This window comes from Zonotrichia albicollis, chromosome 6 (assembly GCF_047830755.1).
Source record: "Zonotrichia albicollis isolate bZonAlb1 chromosome 6, bZonAlb1.hap1, whole genome shotgun sequence".
In the NCBI taxonomy this organism is placed as follows: domain Eukaryota; kingdom Metazoa; phylum Chordata; class Aves; order Passeriformes; family Passerellidae; genus Zonotrichia; species Zonotrichia albicollis.
The window spans coordinates 15136646-15149501 of NC_133824.1; the positions used below are offsets into that span (position 1 = coordinate 15136646).

The 12856-nt window shown below is 44.2% G+C and overlaps 1 protein-coding gene across 5 annotated transcripts in view; it reads right to left on the reverse strand.

Annotated features, from left to right (window-relative positions):
• Positions 1–12856, reverse strand: part of ADCK1 (aarF domain containing kinase 1) — an 83913-nt gene that overhangs the window by 54391 nt on the left and 16666 nt on the right. The window lies entirely within an intron of this gene.

The following is a 12856-nucleotide window of genomic DNA, read 5'->3' on the forward strand; positions in this document are numbered from 1 at the left end:
CTCTTTCAGTTCATTTTGCTCCTCAAGAATATACCAGCCACCACATCCTTCAGTGACAATGATTTATTCCCTCTTTATTACTGTCACTAGAAAAGCCTCCTGCCAAGGACACAGCTATATTGAATAATATTTAATGAACTTCATATAAGTTTACCCTGATACATTAATAAAACCTACGCAGATCAATAACAAAAAATAACCGTGCACCCATCTCCTGTTAATGCCTGACACCAATCTGCATGAAGTCTCCTCATTCCTCTGGCTTCTGTGTCAGACATCATTGAAAGTCAAATCCTGTGTCTACAGCCCTCATCTGCACAAGATCCTGTGGTGATGGACTCCAGCAAATGCCTTGAAATACATGACAAAAAGGAACAATTCCACAAACATTAATGAACACCACATACACCCACACCATTCAGTAGCTGTCTGCTCTCTGTGCAAAGCAGGGCCGTGTCACATCATGGGACAGGCTGAGTGTCTCGCATTTGGGAATGTGTCAGGGGCAGACTGAGTGCTGAGCTGAAAGTGCATGAAACACAGGCCTAGGGCAGTGTGAGAAGAAAGCCTAATGTGCAAGTCTTGCCCTCAGTGTGAGACTTGACAGTTTGATGCCCACGTGCTCACACACATGTATACGCGCATTTTCCTAAGTGGGCACATACGGGCAAGTGTAACTCGTGTGTGCGTGAGCTTCCCCCAGCACACTGCCAGCTCAAAAACACTCCCACATGTATAGGCTGCAAATAACACCCATGAGTACGCCTCAAGTCTCCCACATCATCCTTCTGCATTTTACACAACAGCTCTGAAGCTCCTGCTGTAAAAAGCCTCTGCTCTGGCTCTTTCCCTGTTTTCCTTCCCTGTGTGCAGCAAGGACAAAAGCAGGCCAAAAGGGAAGGAAGCCGTAACAGAAGATGAGAGAGCAAGAAAACCAGGGTGGGATTAATGGGACAGAAGAGAAAGGGAGAGAGGGAGCCTGTGCAGATGGGCTGTACTCGCAGCACCGTGAGTACAGCCCATCACAGAGAAACAGCTTTTTTGCAGCTCCAATAGTCATCATCTACCCACTGCCTCCAGCTGTGAAGAGAACCCCTGCCAGCAGTGAAGGAGAGTGGTGGGCAACCACACACCTCAAGGTGTTGGACAGCCATAGCCAAAGGCACTGGCAGGAAGCAGGGGCAAGGCTCTTTACAGATATCTTCCAAGAAAGCCAGCACTGAGCTCCCAGCATTGAGCTCAGGCCAGCACAAGGTCCTGTGATCTCCCACGCACAGCAGGAGCCCATCAAATGACTCCAGGCTGCAGCATGACTCGGGGCAGAGCAGCAGCACCCAGGGCTGTAGTGCAGTGCTGGGTGTCAGCACAAGCAGCCAGCTCAGGGTAGCTGAGGTGCTGGCTCCAGTGCATTACCCACACCACATCGATTCCCAAGGAAGATGGAAAAAACAGGCTGGAAAACTCAATCTAGCTAAAAATGCAACTGCTTGTAGACACACTTGCATACAGGGTGCATCTTCACATGGGGGTCACTGCTGGGAAGGAGGTGGCAATAGCACCTCTTTCCTCTAGCACAAGGTGAGAGGAAATTTTTGTCCTCACAAATTTATTCCCCCTGTTGAGAAGCTGGTTGGCCTCATGAATGCAAGAGTCCTGGACAAGACAGTCCTTACAGAGGATTCCAGGAACAAAACAGAATAAAGCATCCTCCACAATGCTCTCACAACTGGCTTGGCTTAAACTCCTAAGAGACAGATGCCCTGGCTGGCTGGCTGGACCAGGGAATTCCAGTTCCTGCACTTCTAGAGAGACAAGATGACCAAGCAGCTTGTCTCAGAGGAAGTAAATCTGCATCCCTACATCTTACAAAACTCCAGTCTGCATTAGAGGCAGAAGTACTCTGAGTATGAAGCAGGACTGTGAACGCAGCTTCCAAGGACTCTTTTCTTATCAACCAGATCAGGTTTTTTAGCAGAAAACTTTCTTAATGATCTCTATTATTTTCTTGGATCTCCCCAAGACAAGTCAGAGTTCAGATGCAACACCTGTTCCTCTGTTTATGATTAGGGGAGTGTAGTCTGTCAAAGTAAGACCATCACATTCCTATACAGTGTCCAGTAGTGGTGGCCCACATTTCTGTTCCACCTTGAAGAAAAGGCAAGGTAAATGGAAATCCTCAGAATGGCTCAGAACTTTTCTTCAAGATACCGCTCTTTGTTGCCCAAGAAATTCTTTGAAGACTGTTTTTATCGGAGGCAAGAGCTGGAAACACCTAGTCTTACACAGATGTAATTGTATGCATCACCCCTGGGAGCACACGATAAAGCAAGGAAGCATTTCATGTACTGAGGAATATCAAGAATAGGTTTCCATCAGAAAGGCCTTCGGATCACAAATGCTGCCTGTGCACGTGGCTCTTTCCCCAGTCCACATGGGCATGTCTTTCTGTCGTAAATCCCTCCTGCAAATTTCAGCAGGACAAATTCTACATTGGCCCACATGGCTATCAGACTCCTCTGCTTTACCTACATCCAGGTTAGAATAGGATTAACACTGATTATTAAAACTGTGAAAATAACAACTCTTAGGTATAGAGAAGAGGCAACTCTGGGATGAAGCACACGCTCAGCAAGCAGAGCTGCAATGGGATATATTTTAATTTATGCTTGATGTACAAGCAGACCTGGCTTCTCAAGTAATTTGGTTGCTTTTGAAGGAGCCTTTACTCACACAGATTACTGGCAAAGAACTGCTCATCAGAATATCAGATGTACATATATCATGAACAGGCACGTGTTAATCTAGTTTTAAAAATAAAGGAATTCATTTAGAAGAAAATAAATACTCAGACTAAAATCTACCAGTGAGAACTTCAGTATTTGATATCTGGTGACAGACCTGGTGGCAGAAGTGCTCAGAAAGGCCACTGAATACAGTAAAGTAAGTGGTAGAAGCAACTCCTCATATGAAATCCCTCAGAAAAGATATCCCACCTGTGCAGGGCATACTCTTAGCAGGTAAAATGTGAAATGAAGATTAGGAACAGAGAGAACAGCCTGCCCATCACTGCTTACAATGGAGATACACTCTCCACGATAGTATTTCAAGAAAGGTGTCTCCAGAAAACACATGGACAACTTCAATCACATAAAAATTAGAGATTAATTCAAAAATTAGCTGAGATGCTAATAACCATAATAAAAGGAAATCTCATATTAAAACTGTTAACTTGAAGAGGATTGAAAGGGAATAAGTGTTGCCCTGTTTTTAAGAAAAGTCTAGACAAATCTGGGAAACTATAGTCCTTCAAGCTTTAATTCTGTATCAACTAAATTACTTGAGACAATAATTACAGAGAGTACTAAAAATCATCTAGCTAACTGTGATATGACTGACAAAAAGCCAACAGGGATTTTGAGGGGAAAAAAATCATTCTTCACCAGTCCACCAAAATACTGTGAGCTTGTTAATACAACAGCCAATAGAAAAGAAGTATTTACTGGGACTTTCAATAAATATCCTCACAAAGAATGAAAGGAAAACTCAGTAATTATTTGAGATACAAGAACATCACTTGCTCATTTTATCCCATTGCCAGCTCAGAAACCCAGCACTACAGACAGCAGCAATGGAAGACACTCCAATTAGGACAAGGCTGCAACATTTAGTGCTGTTTTCACCACAGCTTCATTTCAACCTGCTCTGAGCATTTTTAAACCAGATAACCCTGAAGAAGCCTTATCTATCCATACATTGTTTCTTCCTGGGAGATTAAACTAGCACTGGAAACAGAATCATGATGAAATGGGGAAGAGATCCACGTAATGCACAGAAGGCAGGAGCTCTCTACCATAAAAGGATTGACCTGCATTACTGTCAAAAACAACCAGCAAAGTGTCCCATTATGCCTATTCTTACAAGAGAGTTTCATTTTCCTGCCAGTGATTTGGTAAAGGAGAGAATAGTGCAATGACAAAAATTCCATGAGATGTAAGAGATATTATTCACCACTATGGAAAAATCAGCCCTGCCAAGTCCCTACCAAAGACAGGTGAAAAATCAATACACTGAGGGATCTCACCCTCTGCATAGATGGCTGCAAGGTTACACATATTGGGAGGTACAGCCTGTCCTCCCCACACACGCTGCTGGGCTTTCAACTCACTGGAACCATCCAGCACTTGGATCACATTCTTGTGGATGGCTCAGCCTGCTCAAGGCACAGAGTGAGTCAGGAAAAAAAACCAACTGTTTCACTGTGATAAAAAAGATTAAAATGCTAAAAATATCAAAACACTACTGTAAAAATTGAATGCACTACCCCACTCTGGATTCTAGACATCCTATCACAAAAAAGAGGTAGATAAATAAAAAAGGACAGAGGAAGACGAAGGAAATATGACCTTGTCATATAAAAGTGATATTTAAAAAGAGATCTGAAATGTTAGGAGACTGTTTAGATTACAGAGAGTTGATGCATAAGAGAGAAAAGTTGTATGCAATAATGAAAAAAAAAACTCTCATTCCAACTCTCACAAATCCACAAATAGGGCATTCCACAAAACAACAACCATTTTTAAGTTGTTGGTTTTTTTACATCCCATTTTGCACAATACAGCATTAACCAGTGGCACTCACTGTCAGAGGATAGAGAAGCCAAGAGCTTAATGGAATTCAGAAAGGCTTTAGATATTTATGATAAAACAACCATACCTGATTTTATATGGAGCTTTTCATCTCTAAAAGTGCTTTTACAAAGCTCTTACAAAACTCAGGACTGCTATTCTCCATTTTACAGGCTCATAAGAACATTACAGCTCATAAAATGTCTAAAGGGCTTTGAACACTATTGCTCGGGGCACCAAGACAAAAATTACCCTACTGTCTGGCCACCACCAGAGAACGCAAACAGGGTGCATTATTAAAACCTTTAGAGAACCTATTTGGTATATCCAGCTCCCAAATTCTGGTTAAATCTTCTGCTGAGGTCAACCTGTTTCCAAGGGTCTTCCATATTCACTAAATTATTCACTTCCATATTCACTGCCATTCAAAGGACTTGTGACATTGGTGATGAACTCTTGCTTTCGTTCCACAGAACAACAGAACTGCTGCTTATGGTCATTCATATTAAGCCTTTGGGATGCTGGGAAGAAACTTGTGGCACACAGTGGGTGGAAGCATTCCAAGCATATATGCTATCTGCCATCCTAGACAAGAACACTTCCAGAAATGCAGTAGACTAGAAGAGCCAGGCTGTCCTTTGGACTCCTGTGGTGGTTTGACCAGGAAGAAGTGGGAATTCTGGGATGCTGTGGTCAAACCAATGGGTGTTCGGAGTTTGATACTGACACCTGGTGTAGCCAATGGGGTTTGGACACACCTCCGAGAATACACAGGGGTTAAAAGCAGGGCTCTGGCCCTGGAAGGCTCTCTTGGGACGTCGCGGCAAAGAGGTCAGATCTCCCCCCTCCGTCCAGCCGCTGCTGCTGGGCGGGGGAGGGGCAGCCACGTGGTAGGCCCTGGGCCTGGACAGAGATGAGAGGTGAGGAGGCCCTCAAGGATGGAAGGGTGGAGGAGCCCCAAGAGACATCGGGCAGACATTTCCCCCCCCCCCAGGAGGAGAGCCGGCGACACCGAATGTGATAGCAGCCGGCCCAGGAGGAGAAGGGGGGGGAAGAGTGCCTGGCCGGAGCGGCAGCGTGTGTGGGAGTGCCGCAGCTCCGCGACAGACAGAGACTGAAAGTTTTAATCCCTTTCTTTCATGATTGGGGCCTTGCAAAAATGCTAATCCTCCTCGAAGCTGAATAAGAAGGGAGATAAGAGATGAGATGAGACAAGGACCTGGCCCAAAGAACGTGGAGATGATTGAATGGGGAGAGATGATTTGGAGTGGCCTTTTGGCTGGACTTTTCTTGTGGCCATGGACTCAGTTGTTCCTGTGACACTGCACTTAGGGGGAAGCAGTGGCTCAGAACCAGGAGGGTTCATCGTGAGGACCCCCCGGCCCCAGGGGGTTGGAAAAATATGGGGGGGACAGATGTCCCAAAGCAGAGACTGTGCCTTTTTGGAGTGAGACAAGGCATCCTTGAAAGACAACCCTAAAAGCAGCTCTGATCCATGCGCGGTGGTGAGAGCACTGGGCATGGAAGGAAGATGTCACAAGCGGCAAAAGGACTTTTTTTCCGGGCGGTGCCGAAGTGACAGGGAAGCACACGAGGTTTCAGTGTGTTTCCAGGGGAAGCCTATGGAACAAGAAGGACTCCTTTCCTCTTCATGAACTGCAGTTTGAGTATACTAAAGTGTGGTGCCAAGGCTGGGCAGTTGGTGATTTGGGAGAATGTATCGGACTGAGAAAGTCAGGTAGTGGGGAGGAGGAAAGTGGTTTTTTTGTAAGGTCTTCAATTTTTTTTCTTTTCCTTATAGTTTTTCCCTATTTTCCTGTAGTTTAGGTAATAAAGTGTTCTTTATGTTTAAGCTAAAGCCTGTTTTGCTTATTCCTGGTCACATCTCACAGCAGACACCAGGGTGAGGGCATTTTCATGGGGGGCACTGGCTCTGTGCCAGGCTCAAACCATGACAACTCCCTACAGAGGAAGAGAGGATGTCATCACCTCTGTGGTGGCTATCTCCAAAACACAATTGGGTAGGGAGAAAAGGCATGTCAGAGAATATAGGAAAGAAATCTGGTCATAGTCCTTTTCTCTTCCACCCCCCATAATGACAGGGCCATATGCACAGGACTAGTAAAACTGTAGCAACAGTTTTAGATGACCCAAGACAGCACAAACCAGAGAAAAATTAAAAGACGTCCACCTCAATTTAACACAGTGAGAAACTGAAATCAGTGGCCACACCAAAAGATCTGTGAAGATGCCTAGGGAGGATACAGCTATTGGTGATGTGAATAGGGTACTTGGGTGCTTTAAAAACAGCAATACAAAACATAGAACTCATTTCAGTGACAGTGTAGCTCTGTCTAAAGAACTGTTATCTCCTCTTTCAACTAATCTGAATAAACATACAGTAAATGTAAACTACTACAGCCTTCACTGACACTAGCAGTCTGGTAATCAAACTGACTGGCAGCAAGGATGCTGCAGGAAGACACACAACTCTAAATGGAATTGTTATTGCCTGCTTTTTGTATTATCTTGCCTACTTACTTTTTACAAAAGCTCATTCCCAAGCACACTAGGTATTTGCCATTCAAATGCTTCCTTTTACCATCACTAACTGATCATACTGCTGATGATGGACAGATTTATGCCTTTGGAATTGGAATAAGTCCTGGTGCAATGTACCTCACTACCTAATAATTCATTATTTGTGTGAGTTATGTTTAACTTAGTAAGATCTTTCAGAAATTCTGGCACAACAGCTGGTTGCCAGTGGGACAGAAAGGAAGTGAGAAAGAGGGCTTTATAGTTTGGAAAGGATTAAGGAAGGAGATGATCCCCTGACTAAACTGACAACTTCTTAGGCTCTCAGCCTCATAAACACAGAAACAAGGAGTCACACAGGATGACTAGCAGAATGGCCAGTAAACTCAGTACTAATGGAATATAGACAGTAGGCTTACAGACAGCTGAAATCTAATGTTGGTGTTGTGGCCTTGTATCAGTAGTGCTACAGGTAGCTGAAATGAAAGCAAACACATTTCATAATTTGTGCAAAACTTCCCTGGAGATCAAAATGGACTCTTCCAAACCTAGGCCAACATATTTTACACTGAACAGATATGCAAGCTCACATCTTCCAAGCCATCAGGACTTTGTATTTCTACATACAAGCGCTGACATCCCACCTGTGTCACACCTACTCCCAAGCCTTCTGGCTAAAACCCCTATTCACAGCTTGGGTCATATAGGTGACTGAAGGCTGGCCTAGCAACAACCACTAGTATGAGACACCACCTGGTTCAGAAAACATTTTTACACTAGACTGAGGTCCACCTCTTTGGCCAATCACTCCCCAAGCTGCTCTGGAGAGTGGAAAGCAGAGTTTCTCAACTGCAGGGCAGAGCACCACCAGTCACCTTGCTGAACCCTGCCCTTGCTGGCTGGTGCATGCACAACCAGCACCGATCGCCTGCCTGTGTTCCATCTTCATTTTACTCCAAGCTCGGTCATTTGTGCTCTGATTATCTCTCATTACTGACGACCTTGCCGTAATGAGTTTTAATCTGCCTCGTATTAATTAGAAACATTTTCATTAGCCAGCTCAATTTTAGGTAAATAGCTAATAGAAACAACTGAGCTGCAATTAGTTATCTGTGGGACAGTTCAGGATAAAAATCTGAAGAGAGCAGCTGCTCCCCTCTAGACACCCCTGTGACATAATGCACTGCTCTGTGTAAGTCTCCTGAGCCAGGAAAACAAGGAGCACAGGGAAGGGCTGGTCAGAGACAAAGGGAAAATACCACACTAAAATAACTGTGCTGTAGAACTTCTGTGCCTATAGCAGGAGTCAAGTTCCCTACACCCACAGACCTCACTTCCTGTGAACAAGGTTCTGCTCTTGAGGCTGTTTTACCCTGTGACTACTCAAGAGGTCCTTCACACAGGCTCTCTTGTGGCGCACATACATTATTGTCAATGGTTACTTAAACATGAGGATAAGGTCAGACCAGATCTGCCCAAGACAGAAGGTTCAGACCCATGTGTACACAAACATAAAGTACTTGCAAAGACAGCAGGTTTATAAAAGTGCATTCAGTGCCTTACTGTCCTGATAGCTGATATACATCTGTCCTGTGCTTCATTGCAGAGGACCCAAGGAGGATAGAAAGTAATTCAACAGCATGTCTGCAGAAGGCACAGAGACATTCACAGAAGCCACAATGAAATGAGGCACATGTCTTGATCCATTGATCACAGAGCCTGCAGGTGAAATCAATGGAAGCAGGTGAAATGATCATAAATTTGACACAGCACCTCACAAAATCTGGGTAACAAAATTAATTCACTGCAGCTTGGATCAAACCACGTGGGATGCCAGTGAAAACTGTAAAGACACCGTGTTATTTAGTGTTGTATTTAGCTATGGGGGGCGCTCTCACACCCTCCCATCAGTCCTAGGAAGCCCGGTTTCATTTGTTGTTTTCAGTTGCTGTAAGCAACAGTATCAACTAAGACGCCTATTACATTCGGAAGAGTCCCCTAAACAGGAGCTGCTGACACACCCTGCAGAAACCACACACTATTGACAGGATAGCAAGAGATGATGCTGTGCAGTAAAAATGACCTGAAGGGAGAACACTCCCCAGACAGCTATTTCCATGTAAGAAGACTGTGCAAAGGCAGTAGCATGGGAAGTGAGAGCTGGCCTTGGACCATGGGTGGGGGGAAAAGCTCAAACAAGGCCACAGTAGCAATTAGCTTTGAAAGAGTAGCCAAATCCGCATGAGCTTGAGTGACAGCTAAGTGAAGAATCGCAGCAGCAGGATCCAAGATGGAGATCTGACAGCCTCTTCCCTCAGTTCCCACACCCCATCCTGCGATAAAATAGAGCTGGAAAAGCCATGAACTCCACAGGAAACCGCAACATGCAGAAGACAGACTGAGAGGCACACTGAACAATAAGTTTTATAAGGAAGGATGGCCCAAGCACCATTGGGAAAGCTCAGCTAAATCTCATCTACTTCAGCTGACGGTCCAGACAGGGTAGCTTCAGAGTCTGCTCTCCTACTGTGGGTGTGCAGAAAAGTAGGAAGCACAGAGGCAGCTGCTGCAGCTGGAGGGGAGAAATCATCACATCCACTTTGTCAACGCTGAAGAATCTGGGCTGGCATTTTTCTCTTCCCAGCAGTCGAATCCCACCCTACCAGCTGCACGTCACAGCTGACCTCCAGTCAGGACCTATCTGAGTCAATGTCAGGCAATTAAATCGTGCAACAGCAGCTTCTCCCCCTTGTACATATGTAACTTCTCTCCTGGCAGGTCACTCCAACAGCCAGGGGAGCAGAGCAAGCCTGCTCCCTCTCTTACAGCCATGCAGACACACACCAGCATTCACCTTGGTGGCAGACCCCAGAAAGAAGGGTTTTTATTGCAGTGGCTCTAAAGAGAATACAGCCCCTTACCAAAATGACAGAGGCAGATTCCTTCCCCCTTCTTTAATCTGAGAAGCTCTGACCTTTAAAGCACAGACCTCTTCCCACAGGAACGGGATGCCTGAAGAGGAAAGAGACAGTAACACATGAAATACCTACAAGTGATTAAATTGGATTGACGAGGAAGTCAGGAAAGATAACAACCATGGGATTACACTGTCAATTCCAAAAAACTGCAGTGACTGTCATAGCACCACATCCAACAGAGAAAGTGGCTGCAGTGCCAGTAAGTCATCACCAATGGCAAAGTGCGGTTCTACGTTCAAAAAAGTGCCTATGTTAAAAAAGAAAAAAACCCCAAGGAATGTCCCTTTGTTACTCAGCAGGTCTGTTCCCTTCTGGCTATCCGTCAGAGTTGCTGACTTCAGTGAAAAAAAATATATATAAATATAACTCCAGCTTTTTCATCTAGTTGACACCACACAGCTCCGCACCAAGAAAGGCAGCTCATGTCTATTAGCATCCCATCAATGTCACCAGTATGGGAGACTGAGCTGGTGCCTCTTCTGATTCATACACAATAGACTTGTTAAACTGCAATTAGAAGGTCCAATCCTTTCTTGCAGCCAGTCCTGTACTTTTTCACTGAAAACAATAGGTTTCTGCATGTGTCAGTAGAAGCAGAATTTGGATAAAAGTGGTTTATGAGGATGCCAGTGAAGGTAGCATTTGGTCTACTGAATTCTTTTGGCTGCTAGGAACACAAGGAAGAGAGACCTGTATTGACTATGAGAGTGCCACCGCAACATAGCATGAGATAGCAATTTAATGAAGTAAAACACAAATATCTGACATGGCACCAAACTGAGATGAACAAAAAGGTGAAATGAAAGCCCAGGTGAGGCCACGTTACCCAGAATAGATTATTTTTGCTCCCACAAAAAGCAGAAGGAATTACTTCCAGCAGTACCAGAGGCAATTGCCTTTACTACAGCTGGAATCACAATGAACAATATTGTCCATGCCTTCCCTGCACTTGGCTGTGGCTCACCAAGGTTGTGAAGAGAATAAAGCTGAGATCATCTTTATATAAAACTGGATATGCAACATTTCTCCATCAACAGGCTAGTCAAAGATAGCCACTGTCTAACCTTGGCTAGAAGGCAAATAGTCACCTCAAGAGAAAAGATATTGGTGCAAAACCTGACAGAACAATACTGACAAAGATCCTCCAAAGAATCAGATCTTGCTGGCCAAGTACAATCATTGTGTATGTTCCCAAAGACAACATTTGCATAGAAAAAAAAAAAGAGCATTAAAGAATTTGCATAACACAAGATGGACATGAAGCAAAGAAATTAAGGCACTTGCTAATAATCCGAAACTAATACTACCTATGATTTCTAGCCTCAAATATTTAATATTAAAGCATTTACATACTCCACACAGAGGTCCCATGAAGAATAAAGTTACAGTGAAACTGAGAGTTGATGTCAGCAGGCAGGAAAAGATAGAAAATGACATAAACATGGTCTTGATTCAGTCTCTGGAAAAGAAGGGAGCTTCCCTGTTCTCTCATTAAGGAGATCATGGCATGAATGGGGGCTGTGCATTGATTACCTCTGAAGATTTGCTCCTTTTCTGGACAGAGTGCTGCAGGGACAAACACTTGGCTGGAGATGGTAAAAGGGGACACAGTTCCAACTACAGCGATCCTTTGATCTATAGTTGCAATGACAACTTGAGGGAGACATCAAGGCAAAGCTGAGAACATGAACAGACCTGATCCAGGAGCTTCTTTAAATCTACATGATTTCTATTTTGAAGTCTATAACTGGCTCCCTCTTAATGGTCTGCTCATCAGCACCTGGCAGCCACTAGCACCCCATAGTAGCCAGTCAGCCACGAGGCTGCCTGGGTGCCTCTTTGAAAGCACAATTACCAAGTCTACATGGATTGCTGTCCAAACTATTCATACACTGTGGGAGCTTTTAAACACAGCAATGAGAAATACAGGTATTTCAAAGTCCTCCTCCTCTGAGCATTGACAGAATGGTTCAGTGACAGGGAGGCAAGGTGCCACAGTCCCCTCTACTAGAGGAAAGCAGACATGTTTGGGGTGCATCACAACAGCTCCCAGAGAGTGTATCATAAGAATAATTTGGAGCAGGTGATCTGGAACTTCCTGAGGGACACAAGCATACTGGCCACTTGGAATTCAACTAGCACATCATTTTGGCCTACCTGACACAAAAAAACCCTTAGTGGCAATAAAGCAGTCCAGATAATGACTCTGTGTCTTGTTTTAAAATCCATAAAATTCACAAGTCCAGCGTTCTTCACTTCAAGCCTTCATGATGCTGCTCAACCACAACCCAGATAGAAGGTGTTGGTCCAATACCAACCATGAGGACCTCCCCTCCATATGGCAATGCCCCAACCCTAGATCATTTTGGCACATAATGTTTGGAAAATAACAGCTCAATAAAAGCAATCTTGGAAATCCATTCTACACTCTAGTCCTAGTATTTCAAATCTCCCATCTCTAAGAAAAAAACCTGTTGGCTTACAAAGAAGCATGTGTTTCAAGCAGTTATATGGGAGCTGTTAGATTTTACTACTCAGTTGCCTGAAAGAAAAAAAATCCCCTCTGTTGGCCTATTAATCTGTCATAACAAGATTCTTCATAATTAGTTTGTCCCTAACAGTTGCTTTGTAATGGTAGCAAGAGAATATTTCAGGAATGGCAATTACCTCTGGTGTCAAAATGATGAGGAAAACAAATGTTCAACCATCAACAAA